Source organism: Diadema setosum, chromosome 11 (genome assembly GCF_964275005.1).
Source record: "Diadema setosum chromosome 11, eeDiaSeto1, whole genome shotgun sequence".
NCBI classification, from domain to species: domain Eukaryota; kingdom Metazoa; phylum Echinodermata; class Echinoidea; order Diadematoida; family Diadematidae; genus Diadema; species Diadema setosum.
Window position 1 is genome coordinate 3,235,119 of NC_092695.1, and position 10,711 is coordinate 3,245,829.

Consider the following 10,711-nt stretch of genomic DNA (forward strand, 5'->3'; position numbering starts at 1 on the left):
ATAGAATCATAAAAGATAACACAAATAAGCTAACAATTCCATAATCTTGATCATTCGTTCCAATATTCATCATCATATAATCAATCCGTTTCGAGGCTTCATCATTTGGTAACGTGACAATAAGAAGTAGATGGAATGGGCAGTCAACCCAGACCAAATGTAACCAGGGACCGGAGCCACTTGCACCTGGGACTGAAACAGGGTTTCCCCCTTCACAGTCCGTACGGATGCAAGCTAGGGTTGTCATCCCCATAGGGAGCCTGGCCGGCTAGTAGCCTGTAAGGCTAGAAGCCTCCCCTTGTGTCTTCAACAATGTCATTAAGACCACCAATATAAACCAAATAACCAATTTGAGTGTTCATGGATGAAGAGATTAAAACTGTTCATGGATTATAAAGACAGATAATGTTGGGTAATTTCAGTACACTTCTCTACATCACTATCACAATATGATTTAGATGAAAATGTCTTGTGCATTGATTGTTAGTGTTCAAAACTTATCCATTATATGTAGAGGAAACAGTGTAATCTTGCCATTATTCAAAAATATCTGTAGTCTTGAGAGGTTCATTGCTGGCACACTAAGTATCGTACCAACTCAAAAGATATCAGGTATAGAGCTGGTTTTCACTGTATATACAGCAAGTTCAAACTGTGCCATTGACGAAAACCTGAAATCCTTCAGTAAAAAAAAAAATAGTTTAAAACCATCAATTGTTATCAATTTCTCACCATTTATAAGAAGGAAATACATAAGAGTTTCCGTTTTGGCGGCCATTTCGGCGGCCATCTTGACTATCTCGAGGTGCATCATGCAGATTCGTATTCAGCACCCTCGAAATAGGGTAAAACCATCAATTGTTTTCTATTTCTCACCATTTAAAAGCTAATACATAGAAATGTCCGGTTTTAACTGGCGGCCATTTTGGCGGCCATATTGGCGGCCATCTTGAGTATCTCAATACCCTCAAGGATGCAAGGTTTGCATCATCCAGACTCAGATTCAGCACCCTAGAGATAGGGTAGAACCATCAATTGTTTTCAATTTCTCACCATTTAGAAGGAAATACATGGAAATTTCCGGTTTTAATTGGCGGCCATCTTGAATATTTCAAAAACTTCATGGATGCATGAGATGCATCATCCAGATTCGGATTCAGCACCTTCCAAATAGGGTAGGATCATCAATTATTTTCAATTTCACACCATTTAGAAGGAAATATGTGGGAATTCTCGGTTTTGGCGGCCATTTTGGCGGCCATCTTGAATATTTCAAAACCCTCAAGGATGCAAGAGTTGCATCATCCAGATTCGGATTCAGCACCCCCGAAATAGGGTAAAACCATTAAAAAAAAAAAAAAAAAAACATTGGGTGGACGATAAAGCAAGGTTAGGCCCAAAAAGTGGCTTTGGCACCCAGACTATCTCGTGTTTGTCCTAGAGGCCTGGGACGGAGCATTTTTGCCTCTACAATAGAGGGGACAGCATGATTCCTCTGTAAGGCCAAGGACATTCAAGAGCTGGAGTTCCAACTGGCTTTAATTATTCAAAGAGCTGTCACTTTTATATGGATGGACAAAAGAATTACACAGGTGCATGTGTGCCTTTGATGATTGGGGTTTGAAGACGCCGACTTTCCGAACAATCTGAAGATTCTTTTTGAACTCTAACACATTGTCTTCTATGTTTTGCTTGTTTACTCATTAAATAGCATGACATTTCACCTGATGCTAAAAACATATAAAACAAAGATCCAACATGCCCAGATAAAAGTATATTATCAGGGTTGTATCATGTGAAAGAGTTTGAAACTGTACCCTCCTGGAAAGCCAATTTTATCCCCTTTCAGCTTAATTCAGAAAAATAAAACTGATATTAATGTAAGTATGTTTTTTATCAATTACTACATCAGATCCGTGCCCTAGCATGCCCAGTCGAGTAATTTTGATTTTTGTTTCATAAATTCTTTGCGCAATTAATATTCGTGCATGTCCCGTGTCTTTATCATCATTATTTCATTATGTATATCGCCAATCTTAAAGTACTAGTAGAGGCATAGTGAAAAGTAATTACCAAAACCAAATACCATAAAAGCATATCTTCCTTAGAAAGGTGCTGGTTATTATGCAATGAAATACGAATCAATACAAATGTATTTCTCTGTCTTCTTATTTCCGAGGCAGATCAATTTTTGCCCACTCCTACTTCAAATATTTTCAGTGGCGGCTTCGAACATGGGTTTTAAGGAAATAAGACAGTTGTGACTCCATTCTCCATTCCCATCACTGCATGGGGTTCAAACCCGCGCCCGAACCTGCGCCATTCGATCGCAGGCAGATTATCATAAAGCCACTGTACTAGCACTAGCAGGGAGGTACCAGCCGCCGTTTGCCTACCTGACTCCTAGCAATTGAAGATCTGAATATAAGAACGACCCAAGTCCAATTTTTTGCCATATTCAGTTTGACATGGGAAACTGTAGCTTATGCATGGACTCATCTTGTGTATAAATGATAAATCCTAATTAACCTCGGAAGTGCCTGAAATGAATGATTAAAATCTTACATGAATGTAAGAATGAAGGACTTGGGTCATTCTTACATTCATATTATAGCGCCCTCTCTCATCCTTCTCTCATCTCTATAGCAGAATATCATGTACAATGTATATGATTCAAAGAACGACCAAAGTCCATCACACAAAATGGCCTCTCCACAATTAATGTAAATGTTAATTGTCATAATAATGTATGTTCTAATTTGTATATACAATGTTGCCTTCCCATCACATTTAAATAGAATATTATTGGACAAATAAAAAAGATATGAAGTTTTTTTAAGTTTACTCGAAATGGTCTTTAATAGACTTGGGTCGTTCTTATATTCAGATACTCAATTGCTTCCTTAACTGTGCAATGAGATTGGAAGAATTAGAGCAACTTTACCTAGAGTCCTTTCCTTGTATTCTCCATAAACTGACAAGACATGCCAGTGACGTCACCAGTCGTCCTCGAAATGCTCGGATACGTTCTCATCACTTTAAGTAAACCAGCTCCTCGTAACGTTGTTTAAACACAATGCGTTAAAGCGAGTAGACAATTAAAGAGAGAAGGCATAATCAGGCAACTTGAACGTGATGTGTTCAAAAGAAGATGTGTGTGTTGATTTTTGATTGATAGCGCGCGTTTTGCTGACAAAGAGTGTGGTGCAAGCCTGACTTTTTTGTAGATTATACTGACTGAGGATAGATAGGATAGAGTGTTTTCTAACAGCGTGTTCAGTGCATGTGTAAATGATTAAAATTCTTTAAGTCAATTAAGCGTCTCACAACAGCTGTTAATCCCAATAGATAATCCATCTAATAACGTGCAAAAAAAAATATGATTATGGAGGCAAAAAAAAAAAAAAAAACACTCTCTCTTCATATTATTCTCCAATACCAGGTCAGAAATAAACAAGTTCATTTCAATTCATTTCTTGTCCATAAAATGGAAAACTTCATGACTCAAGCTGCATGCATGGTTACACACACATAAAACCATGAATAAATACAACACATCAAAGCAGAAATCACTGGCACATATACAACAGGACTACGCTTTACTCTCCCGGACCAACAAAACAATAATTTCTCGATCACTGGTATCGATTAAACAATCGCATAATAAACCGTAGCTAGGTTTTCATGTTAAGATTTACCATTTCGAATGATCTTATTAAAGATTACCTAATGTATACGTATATACAGTATAGTCATGATCATATATGCATTTTATAATATACCGATACTATTTATATCTTAACACAAAAAGACATAATATTGTCAATACCATTTCGTCCGGACCAATATTCACGCAAATACATATTCTGTTTGTAAATAATGTTTAAATGCGCTGCGACAGACCCAACGCTGTCAATAGCACTTCAAGGCTCAGCGAGCATAGTGACACAAATCTACATCCATACAACCTTTTTACATGTCACACCAAAGCGTTGTGACTCTGTGGATAAGACCACTGACCATCAAGTGTGAAGTCCCTGGTTCGAGTCCCACTTCGAGTAATTTATGTTTATTTCTAAAATCATCTGCACCTAAACTGTCTTTTTATTATTTCGACAAGATACGCAGGTGTCCTGGCATCACCAAGAGCGCTGAGTTGCGTTGTATTTGTGTTGGCTACCATATCATAAATATATGAATATGTATTCATTGTATAGACAGAAGCATGAACAAATACGATTCGATTCAATTCAGTTTTATTTTCGACAGTGGGGTCCAGATAGGCCAAAAATGAAAACATCATACATACAGTACATATACATACAGTTTACAAACATATTATGTATGAGAAGATTATAGTATACAGCTGCATAAGCTTATTTTTAGACATGGAAGACTAATATTCACAACAAGATTTTGAAATACAACACGAAGTCATCCGTTTTTTTTTTTTATAATTCTATTTTTTCCAATGATGATTGTTTCGACAAGGTATAAACCTTTATTTGTTTATGCATTGTAAATGCTACTGTTGCATCTCTCTGCAACATCCCTAATCTGAGTTGATCGCATACAAGTAACCGCACACACGTCCTGCATACACACTTCGGGCGTGGCACAGAAGGGAAAAATAAAGAATATTGAATAGGTGTCAGAAAACGCATGCTCCAACGTATACTTTTGCAGTGGAAGAAACTGTTCACGCGGTGGTGGTTTTTGTTTTTGTTTTTTAGTTTTTATAGGTGGCGAGACTCCTCTCACTGACGAATTTTCCAGAAATACTAGGAGTGTAACGAAATTTTGACAAAACGTGAGATCATAATATCATGCTTGCAAGGAATTCAGTGATAGTAACAATAATGATTAATAATAAGGTCTTATCTACCCAGGGTAGCCTCTTCAGTGTTGCCATCGCTCTACCAGAGGGTCCTGCTACTATTATTTCCCTAGCATTTCCAGATTCCCATTTATACACCAGGGTCGAGAGGGATATACTGGGTAAAAACATCTTGTCCAAGGACGTAAGCACTGGGCGGGATTCGAACTCGGCTCCTCCGATCAGGAGTCGGGAGTCTTATTCACTATTCCACAGCGCCCCCAGCGTGATCATTATTAGTGGTTTTAAAATCTAACTCAACACCAATTATCATACATGATTGGACTACCCCTATATCTATATTTACTTTTTAGTTCATGGATAATCATATACAAGTTCTTCGCATCCTGAATTTCGTGTACTCGACGCCACCGTTTATTGCAAAGAATCAAACCAGTACAGCATTTATTTTTCCCCTTTTTCTATTTTCTTTAGTACACATGCCGCAAATATATTTCATAATGATGGACACTCGCATTCCATTTGTTCAAAAGGAATACGGTACAAGGTAAGCATAAGACAATAATCTTGCAGCATTTAGAATTTGGGATTTGTCTCTGTAATAATACTCCTGGTGTTACTTGTGATAGTTTTAACAATAACAACATAGGAATGTCATAGAGTGCTTTACACTACAGGAAAGGAAAAGTTAACACTATACATCAGGTTTAGGGTCATATACACCGCAGCTTGTTAACATTGTTTACAAAAAAAAATATTGCCTACACACTTCCGTAACATACATTAAATCATAGTTCCAGAAATGATCACACACCTTGAACCCTCCCTAACTCTCCCAACAAGACAGGAAGAAGGTGTCACATAAACTGACATTCTTGAACCTTGAACACAAACACATATACTCACGCACACGCACACACACACACACACACACAAACACATGTACATTAACATAAAAAAATACGAAGAAGATAGAACTATACGTTAAGTATATCACCACACTTTGCAATCATACTTTGCTGTCTTCCATGTCCTGTTTTTAGTAGAAATTAAAACTGCATCATATAAAAATTGTGTAATATTTCATCAAATATAGCTTTTCCATACATGGTGGTAAATCACCTAAAACAACACCTTCACCAAGATTTAAGATATTTCCATCCGATTAACTCGCCAGCTGCTTTTTCTCACGATTCTTTTTCAAGGTGGCCTGTGACACCATGTTTGAAAACGAGTATTCTGTTTTCACTGCAGTGAACATATTTCAGATTCGATATCACTGACCGGCGGCTAGAGTGATATCGATTACGACGTGCAATCATCGATTCTGATGCACTGACCATCGTGCAAAACACGCCCGGCCTTACACTGACAGCCAGCCTTGCATACCACCGGCGAAGGCGTACAGCTTTGGCCTTCTGGGTCCTCGCACGTCGCTCGGCATGGCGGCCCACAGTCATCGTTCACTTCAGAGTGGTAACAAGTGATGAGGAAGAGGTTTTGTGAAAAAGAATGACTATTTACTTATGTTCTGAAAACACCAACTTGCTTTATAGACAGGTAATTCTAATTCATGCATTTTCGTATTTCTTGTATCAAACTATGGTGATAAATGTGAAATTCTAAAATAGTCAAGAAAAACAATAGGTAAAGATAAATTACGAAGGCATGTGCGATATAGATACTTAAATATCTTAAAAATGAGTATGCAACGCAAATATTCACGTTTGGTCTTCATGAAGAGCTTCCTGTTATTGTATTAAACATTGATAAACACTTATAAACAGCTTTCTGTAATTGTTAGTTTAGGGCAATAATCAGTTGATGTATATCAGTGAATTTTGTTGACTGGTTTACTTCAATGTTTAACTTTCTTTCAAGAATTTCACGATTAAATGTGACAATTTTTAAAGTATTTTTTAATATGAGATCTTTTTCGTTAGAACTAATATAAAGGCGTGCGAAAAGAATAATCTAAATATCTTTCGCTTGTTTTTATTATCATGCCTCAAGCATCTTTTAAAGTTTAACATTTTGATGAGAGATTCTTCATTACACTTTCATTTGATTTTGTTAAACTTTTTTTTGCCGGTCTTTTGTTACACAAAAGTCAGTGTATTCGTTTTTAGGTTTAATAGGTTACTAAGTGCGCCCATAATTATACTGACCGGCTGACGTGATATACCTTGCTACAGTTCATGACGCATAGCCTATCAACGTGTATCGACAATACGTCAGAAATTAAACTTCAACCGCATTCCGTATATTATCATGACTGTCGCGTGACCATAACTTTAAGTCTCAGTATTAGTGTCAGACTATAATATGGGCAAAAAACTTGTGTATAACCCCGTAATGTTTATTCTATAACACTTGCCATTATCATAGAACAATAACATTACATTATTCTTTGTCTTTCTCTTTACTCAGTTGCTGCAATACAAATATTTGAATCTTGTCAACTAAATTGTAGGACCCATGGTTTTTGTTGTTTGTTTGTTTGCTTGCTTTTTTTTTTGTCCACGGAGCCTTTTCCCAACAAGCTTTGCTTTTTCACAAAGCTCCTTTGTTCCGCTTTTTTATGCCACTTTCTCTTACTATTTGCCACTCAATAAAACGTTACTTCATAACATTTGTTGTTTTGATTTTTGTTATTGTTGGTGGTATTGCATTGGTATCTTAATATGTCTCAACGTTATATATTATCAATGTCATAACTGTGCGTTGCCTGGAGTGTGAAACAGAAAAAAAAAAGATAAGATAATAATTCTGATGAAATGAATGAATTTAAAAAGAATAAAACAGCAGTAACGAAACGTATTTAAACTTACAGCACGATGTTCGTAGTTTCCACGACTTGATCGTAACTCCATTGCGTTGGCATTCGTTGACGTAGGCTGAGATAGGCTCGCAGTAGCATGATTCAGTCACGCCACAGGTACATGTGTCTTCCAGGCAAAGCTTGTAGTATGGTGTTGGGTCGACGTACTTGTAGCACGCTTTAAACTTGTTCTTTTTAATTATCTTGCATTTTCCCCTGGCCTCAGTAAGTTGATCGTAATCGGAACACGATTCTGCCTCGATTTTCCCGAAGCGAATACCTGTCTCGCTCTTTGCTTCTCGCTTCTTGCAGTACCTGCGAAAGCAATCGAACAGCTGTTAGTAGTATTTCCTGAATGAAAGATTGTACATTGAACTCGCCTCGCAACATATAGTTAGAATTTTTTATAAAATGGGTTCAAGAATGTAGCCAATAGGAAGCGCTGAAATGAGTCACGTGTGCTTTGGTTACTCAGTCCCATTGCACTGCATGTTAAACCCTATTGCCGATCGTCTGTGCGCGCGGCGGCTCCTTTGAATTGCATGCATACGCGCTGTCAATCCTGTAAACAACTTCTAGTTCGGACTGACTGCCGGCCGGCCGGCCTTTCTTCCCTTGTGCATAACATGTGTGGCGTACGTATCATACGTACAGTGTACAGTAGACCAAGCGTTGTGGGACCGGACGCGTACATGGAGTCACTTTGAAGGGCAAATCCAACGATTTAGCAAGTTAATTCTCACGCCGTTTTCAGAGTATCAAGTCTTTGAGGTAAAGGGTGCATATTTTATGTAATATAAGTAAGTTTTCATGCAGGAACTGAAGTGTCCGGAAACCCAACCCCCCATCATACTTATATGTGCGAGATTAAACCGAGTGCGACGTGCGTGAATGTTTGGGACGAACATCTTCGGACGTCTTGACCCACAAAGGTACGTGAAAAACGCTGAAAAATGCTGTTAGTTTTCGAATTTTCGACCCATTTTATAAAACAAATGATGCACAGGATTATTTCGTGGCGTTAGTGGAGGCGTATAGCTCACTCTCGGGTATTTACAATGTAGTGCATGTTTCACAATTGTAAATACCCTCGAGTGCACTATACGCCTTCACTAACGCACTCTATCCTGTGCATCATTTGTATATTATAAAATGGGTTCAAGAATGTAGCCAATAGGAAGCGCTGAAATGAGACACACCTCCTTCCTTTACTTCAGTACAATTGCACTGCCTGTAATCCTATGGTAAATTGCCGATCGTCTGTGCGCGCCGCTCCTTTGAATTGCAGTGCCTGCAATGCTAAATATGCGAAGTCCAGAGGTTAGATATCGCGATGTCGATAGCCCAGCGAAACGAACGAAAAATGGCTGCCTCTAGCTCGGATCCGTTGCAGGCGCAATTTGAACTGTTAAATGACGAGGAATTGGATGAATTAATCAATGGAACTGATTCGGCGAGCACGAAGCGGTCTCTGAAATTCGGATGGCAAAGATTTGAGGCCTTTGTGAAATTTGCCAAGACTTCATTGACTGATATTTCCCGTGAAAATTTGGATCAGATACTGTCAAAATTTTACGCTGGGGCAAGGAAAGAGGACAGCACGTCGTTCAGCAAACGTAGTTTTCAGTCAATCAGGTATGCAGTACAGCGTCACTATCTAGACGAACAAGATTTTGACATTTGTGACAAAAGCAAATTTCCGAAAAGCAATAGAGTGTACAAGGCAGTTCTTGTAAAGCTGAACAGAGAGGGGAAGGCAGATGTTAAACACAAAGAAGCGATCTCACCTGGTGACATGGAAAAAATTCAGAATTGTGAGGACCTCAACTGCAATACACCTGCGGGGTTGCAAAACAAGGTGTTCGTCGATTTAATGATGTACTTTTGCAACCGCGGGCGAGAAAACATTCGTTCAATGAAGCCTTCAGATTTTTCCGTACAAACCGACGAGAATGGACGTCGTTACTTGAGAAAGAAAGACTGTTTAACCAAAAATCGTCGTGAAAACGAGGATGAATCATCCATGGGATTGATGTTTGAGGTTCCAACAAGTGGAAAATGCCCTCTGAAGTCTTACCTGACCTATGTATCGAAACTGAATGACAACTGCCCTTTCCTGTGGCAGAAACCGAAAAGTAAAGTGCCTGAACAGGAAGGAGAGCTGTCCTATTGGTGTTAATACCATTGCCAACAAAATCAAGCAAATTTCTACATCGGCAGGCTACAGTAGAATATACACGAACCATTGTGTAAGAGCAACGTGCATCACCTCACTAGACAGCGCTGGGTTCGAGGCGCGTGACATAATGTCCGTCAGCGGTCACCGTAGCGAGAGTTCCCTGAAGCATTACAGCAAAACTGGTGTACAAAGGAAGAGAGAAATGAGCAGTCACTTGTCAAAAAAAAAAAACTCTGTTGCACGTCAGGAACACCAGCACAGTCCAAGAAGAGCGTAGAACTTCAAAGACATGATCTTGCTGATGCCAGTGTTACTACTGTTAGATCTACTGTTGCTGGTGAAGAACATAATCGTCATGCATGATTATGGAACAGAGTCAGAGGAAATGTCAATTTCTATTCAGAGTTCTCAGACGCAGAGTCAGGTTCAGCAGGAGTATCGCTATCGAAGTGTGTCATTTTACAAAACTCACCTCAAGTTCGCAATTCTAATGCACCTCATTACCATTTCCAGAACTGCGCGGTGCACTTCCACCATAAGTAAGGCAATTGGAACTTGTACATGAGTTGATGCTTGTATTAGTCTTCATTTCACTTTTCAACTTCAATTTGGTTGACGTTCACTTCACTTCGACGTTCACTTCACTTCGACGTTCGTTTACTTCACTTCGATGTTTATAGGTAAGTAAATAACTCATAGACCCATTTTATAAAACAAATGATGCACAGGATTATTTCGTGGCGTAAGTGAAGGTGCGGGGCACTCTCGAGTATTGACAATGGTGCAACATGCACGAGGCGCAGCCGAGTGCATGTTGCACCAGTGTCAATACTCTCGAGTGCGCCGCACCTTCACTAACGCACTCTTTCCTGTG

At 38.8% G+C, this 10,711-nt stretch overlaps 1 pseudogene; it reads left to right on the forward strand.

Moving 5' to 3' along the window:
• Positions 1-8,991: 8,991 nt before the first annotated feature.
• LOC140234947 (uncharacterized) lies at positions 8,992-10,114 on the forward strand (annotated as a pseudogene).
• The last annotated feature ends 597 nt before the right edge of the window (positions 10,115-10,711 follow it).